This window comes from Dromaius novaehollandiae, chromosome 3 (assembly GCF_036370855.1).
Source record: "Dromaius novaehollandiae isolate bDroNov1 chromosome 3, bDroNov1.hap1, whole genome shotgun sequence".
Taxonomy (NCBI): Eukaryota; Metazoa; Chordata; class Aves; order Casuariiformes; family Dromaiidae; genus Dromaius; species Dromaius novaehollandiae.
In genome coordinates this window covers 41,640,904-41,660,169 of record NC_088100.1, presented here as the reverse complement: position 1 = coordinate 41,660,169, position 19,266 = coordinate 41,640,904, and the positions used below count along the sequence as shown (strand labels likewise).

The 19,266-nt window shown below is 43.2% G+C and overlaps 1 protein-coding gene across 9 annotated transcripts in view; it reads left to right on the top strand.

Moving 5' to 3' along the window:
* BACH2 (BTB domain and CNC homolog 2) overlaps positions 1–19,266 on the top strand; it is a 195,729-nt gene that overhangs the window by 33,749 nt on the left and 142,714 nt on the right. For 5 of the 9 annotated variants that reach the window (XM_064508784.1, XM_064508783.1, XM_064508786.1 and 2 more), the window contains exon 2: positions 9,238–9,324. The exons of 2 other annotated variants lie outside the window; for them this stretch is intronic. The gene's annotated coding sequence lies outside the window, so the exon portion shown is untranslated. Of the gene's footprint in view, positions 1–9,237; positions 9,325–12,505; positions 12,626–12,724; positions 12,817–19,266 lie in introns of those variants that run through there. 2 more of the 9 variants (XM_026093408.2, XM_064508782.1) reach the window with 2 other exon arrangements.

Genomic DNA, 19,266 nt, shown 5'->3' with positions numbered 1-19,266 from the left:
CCTGTGTTAGAGAACTGACCTCAGGAATATTAGGAAATGGTAGTCCCACAGCTTATCTTTACACTTCATAAAAACCATTGTTTAATTCTTGGAAGAAGAGGGTGTTTCAGTCTCACTCAGTTTTTGTCTTTGTTCTGGTTTGCTTTGCTTCTGTTGGTGTTTTTCCTGGTCTCCTTCAGTGCAGGAACGCAGCATTGAAACAAGTGTGAGGTTTACAGCTTTTACTCTCAAGTTTGTCATTTTTTGCCTCATGTGGAAGCCTCATGTTGAGCCGCCCGTAAACAGATTTTCTTGAATACAAGTAGGAGGTGAGGGCTGCGCCCGGGAAGCGAAACCCGGCTCGCTGTGAACCCGGGCTTGGAGTAGCTGGCGTTCAGCCCACGCCAGCTGCGATGAGCAGGGGGTCGCACCGGCGGCAGTGCTCCCCGCTGGCCCAACTGAGCTGGTCTCCCGACGCTTAATGAAATTCAGGACTCTTCTGGAGCGCGAGCAGAGCTCTCGGTCCATTGCATCGTTTTGATTGTTTTGAACTAGTTTTTCCTTCTGCCTTCTTTCAAGGAGCGTGCTGGAGTAAACATCTGTCCTTTCTTTTAGTTCGGATTGTTGATTTTTTTGCATGTTGGGTACCATGATGAATTGAGTAAAAACCGTTAATGCTCTTCTGAAGCATGAAAGGACAGTGCATTTGTCCTGTTTCTCAAGCATCTGCCAGGAATACTTGATATCATTGAAGTGTCAAGATGTTATCTCAGTCACTTAAATTCTGCACTTTTGCATTTTTCCACTGCTGGGGTTGAAAAGAAAAATCAAAGAAACTTGAAGTATGAAGTGTTTTTCAAGTGAAATATAAAATTTAATGTATTTTTAGCTAGTAAAATTATCAGAGCTGCTAATTGGTATCATTTTTATCATTACTATTGAATCTCCTTTATCCAAGTATGTTTTTGTTCCTTTTATCTGAAACTTCTCCACAGCATAGTGAAAAAATAAATCTTTATCTCCTCCTGATCTCTTGTATATTATTCTTTCAGCCAGAAGTGTCTCTTTGGTATTCTGGAAATACTGAAAGATTTTAAAATACAGTCTATTAAGGAAAAATATTTTAAAAGATTAAAAAAAAATAAAATCCTGTTAAATAATTAAGATGCTTTGGGCTTTATCAGGATTGACAGTGTTCTTGCCATAATATACATATGCAAAAACTGTAAGAAGTTTAATATTTTATAACAAAGATAACTCCAAAACCTAAATCTGCTGGCTTGTTTCTATGGTAACAAATATTGAAATATGTCTAGCCAACACTGAGGTCCCCCCCCCCCCATTTAATTTCTGTCTTTAGGTTCTAGGAATTCATTAAAACTGTAGAATCCTTTTAAAATTGGTATGTTCTGTTGTAAAATTCCTTAAGATTAATGTTGAACATAACTTTAAACATAAATATTTCTTTGAGAGAGATTTCTTTGCAAGTGAGGGATTAGAGTTATCATATTTTTAAGACTATGCTCATTGATCTGGTATTTTTGTTCTTCATTGGCAAGTTGAGTTCTTTTTTTTTCCTTCGCATGACTATACATAGAAAACGGAGTTTCAGCCTATGGATTCTGCTGAAAAGGTATCTTTTTAAAGGTATCGTCTTAACCAGAATGGTCTGTCCAGCAGGTAACCGTGGCGTGAAGTCAGTGCCTGCAAGGTTAAAGTTAGTGGTCAGGACCTGCTCTCTACTCACCTGTCCTCATTCAGAACTACCTCTTAGGGATCCAGTCTTACTCTTAAGATTAAAGGGTTGACTGCTTAGGACTGTGGATGTTGATTTCATAGAATTGCACTTAATTTTTTGCTTAGTCTAGAGTATTTTCTAAGTGTGTGATTTAAGCCATTTTACATCTGTCGTGTTCGGGTTGTTTTTCTTTTGAGGGCAGCCCAGCAGCACTGGGAAGAAATCTGAAGTATTGGCTGTGAGTTTCCATTTCCCCAGCGGTAACTCAAGCCACAAGCACCTAGTCCTAGAAGTAAGAGAAAATTTTTGCGACTTTGAAGTGAAATATCAGGTTGATGCAACATTTTGCACCATCCAGTTGAATAGCTAGCATTAGATACAGCTGGAAGCATGAAGACTTCCTCTCTTCGCCTGTGGGAACCCTGATTTCTCCCGGAATGTAGTAAAGATAATGAGGCAACAAAAAGAAAATCTCAGAAACTGAGACTTGTGTCTAACAGCTGCGTTACAGGAGTCCATAGTTGTGGACTAAATGAATGTTTTCTCATATCCTCCAGGCATGATAAGGAAGAAAGCGGGATGTTTAATGGGCAGGGAGTTATCTCCATGGTCCTGTGCAGGAATGACTGATTTCAGTGCTGACCTGGAGGCCCGTGTAGGCAGCGCATTGCTCGAAGGGATCATGTGCAAAATATTGAGTCAACTTACAAGCACTAGTTAGATCTCCAAAATGTCCTTTTGCAATCACAAACTTTATACAGAAAAAGAATCGAGACAGAAGTTCAGTGAAGAAGTTGCTTCAGGTTAGATATGTGAGACTTTGGAAATCCCAAGTCTCATTTTCTTGCCTCACCTGAGTATGTATCTACTTGTCGCCAGCCTGAGACTTTTTTTTTTCTTTCGTACACATCCTATGGTGTTCTTTTAACCAACATGGGTTATGTTGGTTAGCTACAGAGTCCATGTATGGCTGATGTAGGAGTCTTCCCTTCACACACCCACTCAGTTGAGAGCATTGATGTGCACCCTTTGCAATATTTTGATCTCTCCAGACTTTATCTGAAGTCCATGGAAGGACTTTTGCTCTCTCCAGTGAGCTTTACCCAAGGGGCCAATGTAGAGGACATGTGCATGTTCCTATTCCTCACTAACAGCCCTCAAGAGAAGCACTGGTGGTTTTCATGGTAACTTCACTGTATTTTTGAAAAAGAAGCAGCATCCAGTATTGTAGCTACAGAATGAAACTTGGTCTTGCAGGACACAGATTTTGAAGTCTTAATGCAGTTGTAGAGTGTCTATTATGGGGGGTGGTGATTCTGACTGACGCCTCTGGGAGCTGAAGTGAAAGCTTCCCTCCCCCCTTTTTTATCTTTTTTTCAATCCAAACACATTGAAAAGTTAAATCCTGAAAATGAAACTGACTCAAGACTTGCTGCAAACAAGTGAAAATATTTTGCTCTTTCATTTCTTAGGTTCACTGTGAAACTTAGTGAAACTGCAGGTGTGCTCCAGCTCAAACTTTTTTCTTTAAAACAATCTGTTTTTCTTAAATAGATACAAAAATATTTTTAATGAAACAACTTTTGTTTTGAGGGTTTCTAGCTTCATATGGATTGACTTGTCAAGTTTATTTCCCCCAAAGCTGAGCAGGATTGAGAGCAGGATTATACGTATGAGTAAAAGCTGTGAATATTCCCATTCCATTAGGCTTTTATTCTTCTGTAGGCAAAGCGAGCACACACACTAAGGCACGTCCAGTTGGTAGCTGTCGGGAAGCTTTCGCGGTGGACAAATGTGTCCACACCACTTTTTCCACCTTACTTTAAAGCATCTGGTATATATCAGGGTCCTACACACCCTTTTTGACTCTTGGAGCTGTGAAATGAAAAGCAACTTGTATTCTTGTATGATCAGCTCTCACGTTCTCATATGGTGTGTGTATAATCAGACACATCAAATTATACTTTGATTTACTCCTACATTTTGAAGAATACTTACAGTTGGTTTTAGATGAATTGCTTAGTAAAATGTTGCAGAGAATGACAGTGTATTTAGGGGAAATGTGAGCAGAGAGTTAAAAATGCCAGGGGTTATATTGTTTGCTCAATGCAAGACAAAAACAGAATTAGAGCCACAATTGCTACCATTAACCTTGGTTGTATTTTTGCAGAACAGAAGTCAGTATTTTTTGCAGAACAAGCATCGCGTAAGCAATCCTGTATAAAGATGCATACCAGATGATTAAAAACAGTAAGCAGTGTGAGTGCATGGATAGAAAATCCGCTTTGATATGGGAGGGTTTCTTTCCTGCAGGAGTTACTTAGCCCCTTTTGAGAGGAGAAACAAGGATTAGTTTTAAATCTTTTTGATTGCTTAGTGCTGTCTTTGATAATAGAGGGAATTTTTTTCCTGGCAGCTTTTTTGGAGATCTACAGTTTGGAATATACGGTGAATGCTGTGATTCCATTATCATGTGATATTTATGCGATATTCCCAACCATAACATTACCAAAGCCGGTCTCCCTGCCCCATCTCCCTCCTGATTAAATATTCAGTTTCTCATACTTGAGTCCTCTAGAGACAAAATGTAGAGAGGGCAGGTATGGCACTGTGGCAATTTCTTTTCTGTCCTCAATTCCCTAACCTTATGGCAGAGTGTTTCTCTGTACTCACTATGGGTACTTCTGCCATGCTGTTTCAAGGCAGAAAACATATCATTGTTTAGCTTAGCCCTGAGGCAGCTCAAAACTTGTGCTAGATTAATTTAAAAATAGTATAATGCCCTCCACAGCAGCAGAGTATTGCTTGGGGTGGGAGTGGCGGCAGGAAGGAGTATTTTATACTTGGGGCAGGCAGACTCATCTCGAGGCAGACTCCTGCTTGTAAAGAGAGCTGAAAATCATTGACGTCAGTGGGAGATCCATGCATGTAAGGAGAGTGGGATATCAGCTTTGAGATCTGCTGCGCAGCTCTGAGAGCTGAATTTTGCCTGAAGCCTTGTATTTATAAGGGAGCCATTCCACCTCTGGAGTGTTTTATTTTCTAAAGTTGCATCAACCCCCTTTTCTGTCCTAAACATTTATCAAAAAAAAAAAAGTCTTTTGGAAGAACAGATAGGTAACAAAGCCATTAATTTCTCTTCCATGTTATGTACTTTATACAATTTTAAAGACTCATTTTGCCTTTCATCTTGTGAACTGTTTTCTGCAGATATTTCCTAACATTTCCCATGACGTTTTAGCCTGTTTCTTCAGAAGATTGTATGGACTGAAAGAGACTATTGTTTCTGCAAGAGTGCAAGCATGTGCACATTTGCTAATCTGGTTGGTACAGGATTTCAAGAGTGGGTGTTTGATGGAGGAACAGGATTTGGATGTGTGTGTATACGAATTCTTGCTAATAGCATGCTCTCTTATTTCATAAATAATGTCACATTTCACTTTCTAGGTTCTTCATGCATGTTTCTCCAAAAGTTGAACTCCAGTATCATGAGACATAAACAAGGAAATGACATAGAGTAGGATTACAAAAACTTTAGCTAGCAGAGGTTTGAAGGCTGTTTCATTTTTCAGTCCTGTTCTTAGATAGGAATCAGCTACTTGATTGTGTAGGGAGAGACCCAGAGCAATTATTTTTCACAAATAAACAAGGGTTTAAAATGGATACTTCCTTGTCTTCCATGCTTGCTTCCAACCTGCCTGGGTTTTCATTTTTGAAGTACAGGGTAGGCAAGCAAGTCCTTTGTAGCCTGGCATGTTGGAGGAAGACTTTGGCAATCTAGATGTGCTTGCCAGCTCTTGAGAAACTGGAATCTGAACTTTCCATTTACAAATTCTTTTTGCGAAGCGTTGTACATACAAGAAATCATGTGATACTTTTTTCAGTCGGATGGTATTGCCTCGAAGCAGAGGAAGCTGGTTATTTTTGTGCTATGTCCAGGACCTTGTGAGATGCAACCTTACCCACAGATTTGTTTCCCCTTTTGGGAATGTTACCTAGAAGATCGCACTGGGGTAGCTCCAGCTTCCTTTTTTATTCTGTGACCCAGATCTCCGCTGGTGATAAGATCTCATCTCCTCCGGGTACGGAGTGAGAACGGCAGTCGTGTTCCCGATCGCTGATCCACGGGCATGTTCCCATACGGTGTTTCCAGGCTTGTCAGCAGCCTTTCAGCGAGTTGGCTATTGTTGCTGCCGCGATTGTGTCTAGCAGCAAAAGGCGGGGTTTTGTTCCATGTTTTAGTTTCACGTAGGTCTCGTAAGATGGTGTTAGGCAACTTCGGGATGTTTTTACATACTACTTTATGCATGTGTGAGACAGCATAAAATTCCTCAGAGTGTTTCAGCAGCAGCAACATTGTATAGCCGATGGTAGTCCACTGTATCCCTGTTTTAATAGTTTCCTTGCGTCGTCAGGGGTCGTCAGGGGTAGATGCTGTCTGTGCATGGCTCCTTGTAGCAGAGGATGCAGCCAAGGAACACTGAGACTTGGGAGATAATTTAAGAATTGATGAGGATTGATCCTGTGGTTTGTTTATGGATTTTGTCTGGCTGAAATACTTTTTGATGGACGCATGGGAATTCTTAGGTGGTGATAAAAGCATTTGATAAAAGCTGATTTTGTAAGAGGGTGGCAAAAAGATTGTGGAGTGGGGAAGAGTTGGGGGTTGTTTAGTTTCTTTAATCTTCTGGCTGTCTTATTTAGCAAAGAGCTTACAGCTTTACCCACAGTCACTTGTGTTTTCAGTGCCTCTGGACCAAACTGCTGTTGACTGTCCCTGAGGAGTTTTTTGATGCTTCAGTGGGACACAAAATGGGTCAACTACCTTGCTTCACAGACCAGCTCACTGCTTGCCCAAATCACGTTTCTTAAGTAGCACCACCTTTTCAGGGGCTTCTGGATACAATATAGAGCACTGGAGCCGAGCTGTGAAGCTGTCTTTTGCTCTCCAGGACTTCTTTTGTTTTGTGCGAGAGAGATTGTGAGAGTTCCTTGTTCCTATAGCGGGGAATGTTTGAGGCGTGTTTTTGCTGCCAGTTCTCTGTTCTGCACTCCTGAGGTTTGCATGTAGGGCAGTTTGGAGGGCTCCTAGCAGTGGAACTCCCTATTTACAGTCAGCGAGTTCATTAGAGCCCTGAATTATTTACCTTTAAGATCTGTCTTCCTGCCTCGTGCCTTTGGTTGACTGTAGGCTTGTGCTCTGTTACAGGCTATAAATGTCCAAGGCAGCGTAATATCTAGGGCCATTTCACCTATTTGCTATTATTTTTTTTTCATGCACAAAGACATTAAAATATTGTAAATAAGGGCACAGTGTGAATCGCTGATATATAAAGCTGGTTTGTACAGCCCTAATTTAAGTCTTGTGAATGCACAGACAGTTTTTGATTATGTGATCACACCCTGCTCTTTCAGCAAGACCCCTGCCTCTAACGCAAAGCGTACAGCTAGCTGCAAGCACACGGTGAATGAGCTATTCAGCATCTTGGGCTTTTTCCTGCTGTTCTGTGTTTGGCCCCAGGCTTTATTTACTGCATGCTATTCACATCTTACTGAAGAAGTTTGCAATTTCCTCCTGAACTTTTCTATTTATCACTGTCACACCTGAGAGTTTGACAAATGGTTTGGGAAGTGTTGTGAGTCTCTTACAGGAAGAGAGTTAAAACAGAGGACAAAGGATCCTGAGGATCTTGCAGCCTTGCCATTTAGATGTCTCAGTATCACACAGTATTTCATATACTGGAAACAGAGTTCCCTTTTGCTGCGAGTGTTCATTAGTTTTGCTTGAGAGAAGCCAGGGTTTCGGGTTGGTTAGGAACACGCCATTAATGGCCACTTGGGAACCGCTTGGTTTAAATGACTTGAGTGCCACTGCACAGCAGCTCGGTGGCAGTCCTCCAAGGCGGCGTTCGTCCGCCTGAGCAGTGAGAGGAGCAGCAGGGAGACACGGGGCGGCTGCCTTGTTCGTGATCAACAAATGTCGGAGTTTCCCTGCGCTCTCCTGCGGTCGCCCTGACGCGTGGCTCGAGCGGGACCTGGAGGGGCACAGGGAGCCACTGTGGGCCACGTTCACCCGTAATGTCTGCGGCTCCCCGCCTCGGCCCCCCTCACCTCACCAGGCACTGTCCTCCATCCCGTGTCCTGTCCCAGCGACATCCAGCTCTGGTTCTGATGTACTTCTCCCCTCCCTGGTCCGGCTCCCAGCTGCTCTGCGTTTAGGCTACGTGGTTTTAACCCCCAAAAGCTTAGGACTTGGTCAAATTTGGGTGGATTTGTGCTGGAGACAGCAAAGTTCACTCTCCGCTGAAAAGACCAGTCCCTGTCAGTGCTGGTCTCATGTTTTAAATCATTACGCCGAAGGTTGCCAGACTTGTTGATCTTTTCCAGCCACATTTTCCGACGTGGCTCAGTCGGACCCCCGTGACTGAAACCGTCAGACGCAGCTCGCCTTTTGGCAGGCGTCCGCACTGACCGTGAGCAGAGCGTGCCCAAACGCCTGAGCCCCTGACCTCGCGGGACGGGCATGGCGGTCGTGTCCTCGTGAGCGCCCCGTCACTGCCTCGGTGCCACACGCCTTGCGGGAGCGGGCAGGGCACCAGGTGCAGGTGGCTGAGCTGCATCTCCTTGAGTAAAGGTTTTTATTTTGTTTTGTTTATTTTCAGGGAAAGCGATGAAATATTGACGTTAGTGGCATTTCCAGTACTGAAAATCCAATTGCAGTTTTTTTCCTCCCTTATGATGTGTCTTCTGGCAGTTCAGAGTGATTTTTTGGGGTTTTTTTTGAAGTTGTATCTTCAGTGGGATTCTACCATGTGGGGCTTTTTCTTCCTTATTTAAGTATGAAAACTTCTTTATATAAAAGTGTCCAGTATGGTTCATCTGTGTATTGGTGGGAGAGACTGACACTGAAACAACAAGCTAGTAATCTGTGAATCAGGGGGTGAGCACAGGCACTAAAAGACCCCTTCTAGAATTTTAAGCAGAATCAATCACTACTTCAATAATGTTGTGGGTGCAAAGGTCAGGGAAACTGTACCGTTAAGTAATTTACTGTCGATGTAATTTTGCAAGTATTATTTTTACAGTACTGCTGTACTTACCAGTGATACGTATTTGCTAGTGAAACTGAAAGAAATTAAGAGAAAAAAAAATTCTCTTTTCCTCCGTATTTCTGTTTTTGGTGGCATTGAGTGCCTGCTTGGCTTTGTTCCCAGCACTGCCAGGAAGCACGCGCCAGTGGAAAGGGCGTGAGGTGTGGATTCGGGAGACCACATTCCCCCATGCGGCTCCTCAAGTGATGTGCTGGGTTATTTTGGCCTCCAAACTGTTCCTTGTCTCCTCCCTTTGTCAATAAGCAATCTCAGGAAAAGGACTTTCTTCTTGTTTGATAATTTTTCTGGCACATAGCAGAAAAAAAAGACCTAAATATCTGCTGGGAAAGCCAGCTACTACTCTAACACAAATAACAGGTAATCCCATGCAGTTAATCAATGTTCTCTTTTGTGTTGGTTTTCACACAGAGCCATGAGGCAAGAGAGAAGTTTTTAAAAACAGAAAAATGTGATTGCAAAAACACCATTGTTGGCAGGAGGACTCGGTGGATTCAGGTAATAATGTGACACTGCTTTTTATTATGTTTTAAAAACTGGATAGATTTCAAGTTGACAGCGGCCCTTTGTCAGGGACGGAGCAGTAGAGGAAAGTGACAAGGTATAACAAGACCCAGTGGCTGGCTGTTAAATTAATTCAAACCAGGCATGAGGGTGTAAGCGTTCTCGCAGCAAGGGTAATTATTGAATAGGACAACCTTGTTAGGGCTGTGGTGGCTTCCTTCATCATTTCAGACTGTTAAAACTAAGATTTTTGTTTTGTTTTGTTTTTTCACCCTGAGAAAGAAGTCTAATGCAACCTCTCACTACTGTACTGAGGTAGAAGCTCCAGGCCTGTTTAATGGAAGAAGGTCAAATGAGATCGTTAGCTGTCCCTTAGACTGTAAAACTCTCTGAATCTATGAATATTTCCCTTGAATTACCTATTTAAAAAATTATTCTGGAAGAGAGCAGATTATTATCTGCTAAAAGGCTTGGACCTAGATCCTCACTGCTTTAGAGTACTGCCACTGGCTGGTGTGTATGTTTGTGTATGAAGACGATTTCTTGTTGGATAATTGGAGGAAACCTAACGTGTGATGTTCAAATACGCTGCTGGTATACTGCAACAATCTCATCTTAAAATAATGTTTTTTAATATGTTTAGATCCTCTTTGTGAAGAAGTGTAAGTTGTTAGCTAAAGTACATCTTTCATGTTTTTAGTAATTTTAAATCTCATAAAATGAGATTATTTCCATAATTGAGGGGGAGTGGAAGGTGGAGGGAGTGTATACAGTGTTAATCACAATGGACTTTATAATTAAGGCCAGATTCAACCCTCAAACTTCTTAGGCAATCCCAGTGAAGTCAACAGGCTTTTCACAAGCATAAGGGTTTTCCCCATGTGTACTTGATTCCAGGATAAGGGCCTGCAGTGGCTTTTTCATGCTCTGGTTTCTCACACATAGGAGGAGATTTGAAAAACATGCATGTTTTCCAATGCAGGCTTTTGTTTTTCAATGGAAATTGGAGAAGTTCTGTATTATTTATCAAGAAGCAGATATGTAGAGCAAGTCAGCTTAGATGGAGTTGTTTTTAGCTGGTGATTCCTATGCATTTCCTTTGTTAGATGCATGGGGGGGGGGAATGCAACTGTGTGTTTGCATTCCTATATTCATGACAAAGAAGGACTTTAAATAGTATGTGAATGGGTGTGGATTCGAGATTTCCTAGAACCAGTTTCTTAAGATTAAACTGCATACTCCAAGAAGATAGTTGCTGTATCAACATGAGCATAATAACAGATTATTAAAACTCACTATCTAGTCATAGAAATGAGTCCTAGTGTAAGCAGTTGTGCTTACAGCTGTGATGTGTATGTATTTGCAAATGTAAAGGACTTTTTTTCTTGTAGCACTGATAACTTGGATAAACACTGTGTGTGTGACTCATTGCAGAATATAAACTTATTTTAAAGGAGCAAATGTGGGATTTGCTGAATATCCTATTGCTTGCATCCCTGAATACTTGCATTAGGTCATGATTAGTCTTAAATTGGCCAACCAGGGAGCAAAATTACTGCTGATCTCCCATAGGTGACTTCAGAAATAAAGAGCAGAATGAAAGTGTTTTAAAAATATAAAGAGTAATTTGAATTCATAAAATCGTAAAGCAAACATATGGTACAAGGTCTTCTCAAATATTATACTTAAAAGCTTTTTTATAATTTCAGAAAAGGCTTGTTTAGTCATCACAAGAAAAGTATATATTTTCATCCCTTTCTCTTCAGATCTTTGTCATTCCATTCTTGTTTTTCTTTTTCTTTTTTTTCCACCCCAAAATTGTCTTAATTTGGGGGAGGGATGGGAGACCGAAACCAGATGTGCCTAGGAGCCGTGTTAGGGGGGCAGGAGACACGTGGCCAGTCGTACTCCTGTTGTTAAATTCATTATGGAAGTCCTTCTGCAGTGGCGGGACGGAGTTGATGTAATCCCAACCGAGCACTCTGCGTGTGCGCACGCGCGTGCCTGCAGGCTCGTCCCCAAGCAGGAGATGCAACGGGCACCGCAGTGCCGCCCGGGTCTCCCAGGAACGCTCCTATTTTTAACGCGATCTGCCAGGCGTCGGTGCCAATGTCTCCCAGCCCCGTGCCTGCACCGACCAGCTCCGCCGGCGGGGAGGTCGCTCTTCGGCCGCGGAGGCGATGTCGGCTTTGGAAGTGGTGAATGAGAAAGAAGGGAGCCGGAGGAGCGGGGGCGGGCCGGCAGCGAGAGAGGGAGATGGAGAGAAACATGCGGCTCCAGAGGGAAATACGCTGCGCTTTACAGTTGCTTGTGTGGATAGAAACCAGATGGTGAGCTGGAACACCCGCTCGGAGAGCTGAGGAGCCAAACATATGGTTAATGGTTAGGAGAAATAGCTTTCAGAGCCAGGGCTTTGCTGACTGCTTCACATTACAGATTGTTACAGTGTGTCATTACATTGCCAAACTAAGTGCTTAATACCCACCGCGGGTGCTGGGCATACATTTGCGCAAATGGCTTTGAGCGCGGCGCTGGCACGGCCGCCGGGTTGACATCACGGGTCCCCGCCGCCGCCCCCCGTTCGCGGTGGAAACGCTGCCGCGCTCACGTTTTACGAGCCGAAAACCTACAGCAGGCAGCTTTCCTGTTCTGCCTGCCTGTGTCTGTGCCTTTAATCGATTTATTTCCAACAGTGTGTGTGTGCCTGCGTGTGTGTGTGTGTGTGTGTGTGTGTGTGTGTGTGTGCGCGTGTGTGTGTGTGTGTGTGTGTGTCTTTTTTTTTTTTTTTCTAACAGCCAAGTTCACCTCGACTGCAGCATTGCACTTACATGCCCAGCATTTGAAGTTCCTGCTTTGGGAGCTTTGGGCAACACCAGGCCCATGTTATCTAAGGAACTGCTGAGCTCATTCATCTCCTTTTCACGGCCCGCTTCCTTTTATTTTTAGCCAAATCCGTCAGGCCTGACAGGCGGGTAATTTGAGCCAAAGAAAGGGCAAAGCTCCAGGTCCTTTCCACAAAGCAATTCTTCTCCTCCCTCCTGGGAAGGCTCCAAACTTGGCCTGCTCCAGGCAGATGGATTTGTTGAGTCATGTGAGATCATTTACACAAAAACACAGTGAGGCAGTGAAAAAAAAAATAAAAAAAGGGAGAGAGAAAGAAAAAGCGGGTGGGAGGGGGAAGGGGAGGAGGGAAGGGGTGGGAGAGTGTGCGCCGCTGTTGATTCTGCTGCGAGTGTCGGAAATGTGCTGCGAGGCAGCTAGACAGAGGAATGCAGCAGATTCATTCTTGTATAAGGTAATGTCTAGTTTACAGTACAGGGTGGAGCCAGCGTGGAGAAATCACTCGAAAACAGATTACTCATTTAAAAACCCAAATTTCTCCTGAAAATAAAAAAAAAGGGGGGGGGGGGACAACATGCACACCCGCACGCAGCGGCGCACAGGCAACAAAGAACACGTTGTTGACAGCCCGGGATTACGGCAGCGGTAAACTACTAACTGGAAGGTTTCTAGAAAATTGAGTTTGCTGTGTGATGCGAGAGGGAGTTTGCTTTGTCTCGACGCCAGGGTGCCCGGGGTGGCGGGGCGCTGGGGGTCTGGCCCCGGCGGGGGTCATGGCGTGGCGTGGGGAGGGAGGGTGGAGGGGCAGGACGGGGCGTCCGGAGCGGGTGGCCGGTGGTGGAGCTTCGTTACGGGTGAAAGCGGGTGCGAGGGGGCTGGAGGGGGGGGGAGTGGTTCTTGTTTGGGTTTTGAGCTGGCTATGGCACGGTCTTTGGTATGTCAGAAAGTAGACTGCATTTATTCGGTTGGACTGGGTGTTGATTTTGTTACCGTTTGCAACCCAAACTCACCCCAGCGTGTGCGTGTTTTCCTTTTTTTTTTTTTTTTAAGTGGGTGGCAAGAGAGAACATCAAACTTAAATTTTTTTAGATCTTGGTGCATGCTGGAGAATTATGTTGAGTTAATTTATGCAGTTTTCTACTGATAGGCATTTGAAGCTTTAAATAGGCATGGACTATATTTATATATTTTTGATATAACTTCCTGCTGCTTTAGCTTCCCTTAACAATGCAATATCTAAATATTAGTGTTTTGTCCTGACGCTGACTGGAATTAGAGTAGGAACAGCAACTGGAATGGGAAATTGTTAGAACACAAGCGCTAAAACAAGTTTCCTGCAAAACATTTTCTTAAATCCTGAGCTGTAGTTAAGAAAGTTGTGGGAGTGTGTGTATGTGGGTTTGTGTTTTAACTTGACCCTTTCTCCCACAGAACAGCGTCTTCTGCAGACCACATAGCAGTATCTGTTAAGGTGCTTTCCTTTTGGGAGGAGAGTGTTTGTCTGTAGCCTCCCTCGTTCTGGTTGACCTTGTCTTCCCCTTTTCTCCCCCCCGCTGCTTCTTTTACACTTTTGTCTGCAAGACCGCTGGATTTCGTGGCCCGCTTGTTAGGGGTGCATTGTCCTACTGAGGACGTTTGGTGTGGTGAATGCCTCCTCAGCTGAGTTCTGTTGTCGCTGCCTGCACTTAAGAGTTTTCTCACTTGGTGGAAGCCTTTTGTCTTCTGTGTCTCTTCATGGGTCTCCCTCGTTAATTATATTGAAGTAGCACTTGACGGCATCCTGGGTCCTGGCTGGGGTCCTGCAGGAGCCACCGCACAACCGTGTGACGGGGTCGTTGCCCCTTGGAGTTTACAGCTGATGTCTGGGATGAGACGCACCAGGGGACAGGCGCATAAGGAAGAAAAGTACAGTCAGATCTGAGGTTTAGACTATGTGATAAGCCGTGGCCATAGCATGGTAGCTTTTAATGAGGAATGTCTCTGGGTTGCCCTGAGATCCTCTGGAAGGTCCCAGAGAAGGACGGCATTGTTATTTATTGTATTTGCATGATTGCTGTAATTTTCATTTCCCTCTCCCCAAAATGCCTAATTATCCTACATTTTCTGCATCTGTGAACAACGTTTCTCAAGGTTACCCAGAGCTGCAATTCCAGTGAAATTCTCACTTTATAAAGCTAATCTCCCATCAGTGGCTGTGAGTTTTCTAAAAGAACAGAGATTATGAGGAGCAAAAGTTTTCTTCTTAAGATTTTTGCATTAGTGGCCAAGCTCTGCGTAATTCCTGCATTAACTATTTAAATTCATTATTGACTGAAAGGTTAATAACTTTGTCTCTATTTATTGCACTTAGAAGACTTGAATTTCTTTTAATCACCCTGCAGAGAGTCACTGTTGTTCCTGCCTCCTCCCCCCAATCTCCTTTTTTCTGCTCTGAAGATGCCACATGTGTTGTTGTATGCCTCTTTATGTTGGACATCCAGCCAGACTAGACATGTTTCGGGAACCGTTCATGACATGCCTATCAGGAAAATCAGCCTTACTCTTCCTTCCCTCTCTTTCACTGTAGTTCAGCTTCCTCTCCTTCTTCTAAAATTGCGTTGTCTGTGAGATGCTATCAGCCCCTTAATTCTTTTATCTCGCTTCTCATATTGCTTCCATTCTTTCGGTCATACTACCTTTTCCTCTATCTCCTGATTAGACCAGAAATTTCTCTGTTATTGGCATCTTCCTGAGTTGTGCACACCATGGCACTGTCTCTTCTGGGATCTGAGGAAGGATTAATTTTGAGTGCTTGCATGTTATGTCATGTCTCGCACTCGGCTTCAGTTTTCACAGCGTACACCAGGTAGAGGACATCTTCTCAAGGAATTTTTCTTTCACTGCTGCCTTAAGCAAGTAGCTCTCTTCTCAGTGTTAAACTGATAGCACGGGCCCCTGAAAAGGTATGTTCCTTGACTGGTGTATATATCGGGCCTTAAAGAATTGCATGTTGTTGCAGCCTCTCTGCACGTAGCTTTCCATCAGCACAGGTAGTGCCATTTGCTTTCTGCCTGCAGTATCCAGGTAACAGCCAGGCACATTAGAGCATCTCTTCTGTTTCTCATGTTACTTCTGCACAGGGAGTCTATGTTATTTTCCTTCTTGCCGTCTTTCCCGAGAACAGTTGAATACAGAAAGCTTCCAGAGTCGAGAGCTGAAAGAGACGTATTCCCCAGCTCAAATGCAACTGCGTGTCCTAGCTGGAATGAGCAGCAGCCACCATCCTTTTCATCTAGGTCAGATGAGCAAGAGATCCTCAGCGTGTTGCTAACCAGATCAGCAGAACTGTGGATTCTGCTCTGAGGTCTGACCTAGTTGCTCTTTGTGGAGTGGGGTAACTCATAGCCGGTTCCTGGAATTCATACCGCCAAGGTGCACCAGAGCGCTTGCCCTTACTTTGTAAGAGAAGCGGTTCTTCTTTCGTTTCCTCAGGCTGAGAAATACTTCATTTCTTTCCAAAGACCATGCTGTGTGCCATAATTGTATAACCTGCCTGAATCTGAAGATGTGCCGAAGACTCTGCTCTCTCTGTGAGCAAGGAAACCCTGTGCTTTGAGCTCAAATTATTCAAATTATTCCACTGGAAGGAATGAAATAGCAATCCTCTCCAACAGAAAACTTGAGCAAACTGTGATTCTCTACAGAGGGATCAGAGAGTTAGCATGTGATTTCTAAGATGAGTGTGGCAGTGACTTCCTCGTATTGCAAGTGTTCATTTATGGAATTTACAGGCATGCATTTTCCTTAAAATAAGAAGAATCATAAAAGAAAAGAATCATGACCGTAGCTGGAAGTTATGTAGCTATGGCAATTTCCTCTACTTAATAAGTGTATCTATTGGATGTGTCAGAGGGGAGACAAAATTTGTTCTAAACAGATCCTAAGCAAAATTTCCATGATTTTTTTTTTTTGAAGCATTAAATATATGTAAATTTCTCATATGCAATGGTGGAGAACTGGTGCAACGACAAAGTGGAAGACTGTTTATGATATACTCTGAAACTTAGCTATTTCTGATTGTGGCCAAATCCCATTAATTGTGATTTCCCTTTTTCTTCTTTCTTTTCCTCCTTTGAGCTTTCTGGATAGCAGCTTCTCTCAACAGCTTGAAGTTGTTTGGAGAATCTGCTCTGAAAATCTCCCAACCAGTTCCCATTTCTCAAAGCAAGCAAGACTCTGGGAGCAGCTTATCACCCAGTGATCCACAAACTTCAATTTCTCTTACAAAGTCTCTGTCAGTCATAAACCTAACAAGCTTAAATTTCTCTCCCATCCATTCAGTTGTGGACAGCAGAGTTAGAAGTCTTTTTGATGATGAAACTTCGCCTATTGGTTTAGTGAGGCATCAATCCAAATGGGCAACACAACATGTGTGAAAGTGGCTTTTTTAATTTCCTTATAGTATCCTTAAAGATCATTGAGAATTGCTCAAGAATTTCCAGTGATGATGCGCAAGCACCCTCTGCTACTGCCATCGTAGTGGCAGGTTTTTCAAGTTGCTGCGTTAAAAAGAGTGAGGTGCTTTCAGGTTCTGTTCAGTCCATTAGCTTTTACTTTATAGTCCTGTGGTGTTAGTAACTGCTGAAATGATTGTTTACTTTTTTGCCTGATTCTGTTATAAATTAAATTGATGTCAGCAAAGCCATCTCTAATCATGCACTGTAAAAAGGTCTCTTTTTACCTCTGTCACAGGCATCTCACTTGTTTGCAACATCTTTGTAATTAATTAGAATGTGCTGTTACTCCCTGATAAATTTACTCTTGTGTAACGATGCTCGTGGGCCATATTCGGCCTTAAGTGGATGTATCACTGCTCTTCAGGCATTTTGGTGCCTCGATAGCTGGTATTATTCACTCCAGTTATTCATTCTGGTTGTTTTCTTGTGTTCATACTGAAGTGAGTGCGTTAACGCAAATATTTTTAGTTATAGCCCTGTCAGATTTGCTTAGGGAAAAGGCATGTCCTCCTTTTTCAGAAATACTTATCTATAAGTCAGTGGTATTATATTAAAGTTTTTTCTTTAGTTGATCAAATTCTAAGTGCTAAAATGAAAGGCCTATTATTACTTTAGTACTCCTCTTGCAAAAACAAGACTGTCTACTCTTGCTTTTGCAAGCGTAGAGCAGTATGTCTTCTGTAACCGCTTCTCTAATTGCAGCTTGAAAAGAACGTTAAGAGTTCTGCTGGTAAAAGATTTCCTTGTTGAAACCAGTGAAAAATCAGGTTTAGAATGCACTTTGACTGGTGCTCAGCTCCGCGTTTAATACCTCTTGATTACTGTGGTCACAGCATAAATAAATGAATTTGATAGCTTACTTGATCATGCAAATGCTGAAAGTCTTTCTCCTTCATCTAAATATTCCTTTATCAAAGATATCTGCTCTCATATAGCTCCAGGCTGTTGCCCATTGGTTAGGTAAAAGGGAATGCCATGTGTGGGAAAATAAACCCGCACATGCAAGCTAGCTCCTTATTAGAAAACAGTGAGAATATTTTAGCAATTTCAGTTTGTTTTTGATTTGAATACTTTCTTAAGATTAATAAGAAAAGGCTAAATAATCAAGTTGTCAAGCAATCACCTTCTGGAAGGATGGCATAATAGTTAACGTGAGGTAGCTGTCCATTCACTTTTGGGCTGATTGCTTGTTGGTTTTCATATACGACCATTAATGGATTTGAAGCTCCTGCAATGTGTTTGGGCTGTGCTGGACCAGCTTGACAGTTTCAGTATCTGGACTGATGTCAGAACCCAGATGGTTATGACAAAATAGTTTTTTTTCCTTGGCTGCATTGCCTGGACGCAGGCATTTGTGTACTTTTGAAGCACCTTCTGCACGGCATGATTTTAGAGCCTGAGCTGAGCGAGTGTGTGCCAGTCTTGCAGAGGAAGTCTCGCTTGTGTAGCGCTGTGCTGTGGAGGGCATGCATGGCACAGCCGAAACTTGTTCAAATGTGCTTTTGAGAGTGAGAGGTTAAAAGGACAGGATAAACCACGGTCTAAAGCAGACTCTTGTATCTGGCAGGTCTATTCTTGGGTGACACTGGTTTGGTTACTTAGTTCAAATGCAGTGACAGTTTCACCCCTACCCACAGGCTGACAATCTTATACCTAATGGGAAGTTCTTTTTCTTTTGGGTTTTGCCTGTTGTCAGTTTAGTCCTCGGAAATAACTGCAAAAAAAGGATGTAGGTTTATGGGCATTATGATGTGTTCACTGTTTAAATAAATCTTCTGTGATTAAATTCTGTGTGGGGTTGGGGGAGAGGCGCTCCAGAGCCCTAAACTTTGGAGAATTTTTAGCATTTAAAGCTAATTTTAACTATGAAGCATCAGTGAGTTAAGTATAGTTGCAAAATTCACATTTAGCCTTAATCCAGAAGTGTTGGATAGCATCACCGGAGCAGTTGCTGCAACAGGGAGTGCCCACGTGCAAATGCCAGTGCTTCTAGAAGAACTACAGGTTGAGATTTTCAAACAGAAGTGGAGATGCACTCAAGTTGGTGCCACATATTTTGATTTTCAGTAGGTGGCAGGAGAGACAAAGTGACAGCTTGACTGAGGTAGCTAGCTGCTTGTCCACATGCCGCAACAAGGAATTAAGGCTGTACCACATCTACACCTGATATCCTGCAAGAACCAGTGAGGACTTATTGCTGGGTGCTTTTGTAATGTCTGTCATCTGGTGTGTTTAACATCGAGACACAAGAAGATGGGAACGTTCGACGTGTATTGCACTGCCTGTGATAGATGCTGCACTGCATGCTGCATCTCGCGTTTCTGCGATGCCTCCTGGTAGGCATCAAGGACGAAAGGATGTTGTCGCAGCCTGAGCCAGTTCCAGTTACGGCTGCGGCAGTCCATCCTTCCCTCCCCGCCCTAGCCCTGGCCAGGAGTTCCTATCTTCTGTCTTGCACCACTGTTGGTGCCTATGAGGCCATGCTGTGAGCTCTGCTTGATGGGGCAAATCCAGTCCAAAGCTAACTAAACTAAAGAAGTGGCTGTTTTCTTGGACAGCTCATCAGAACCATCTTGCCTGATCATGTTACTAAGGTTGA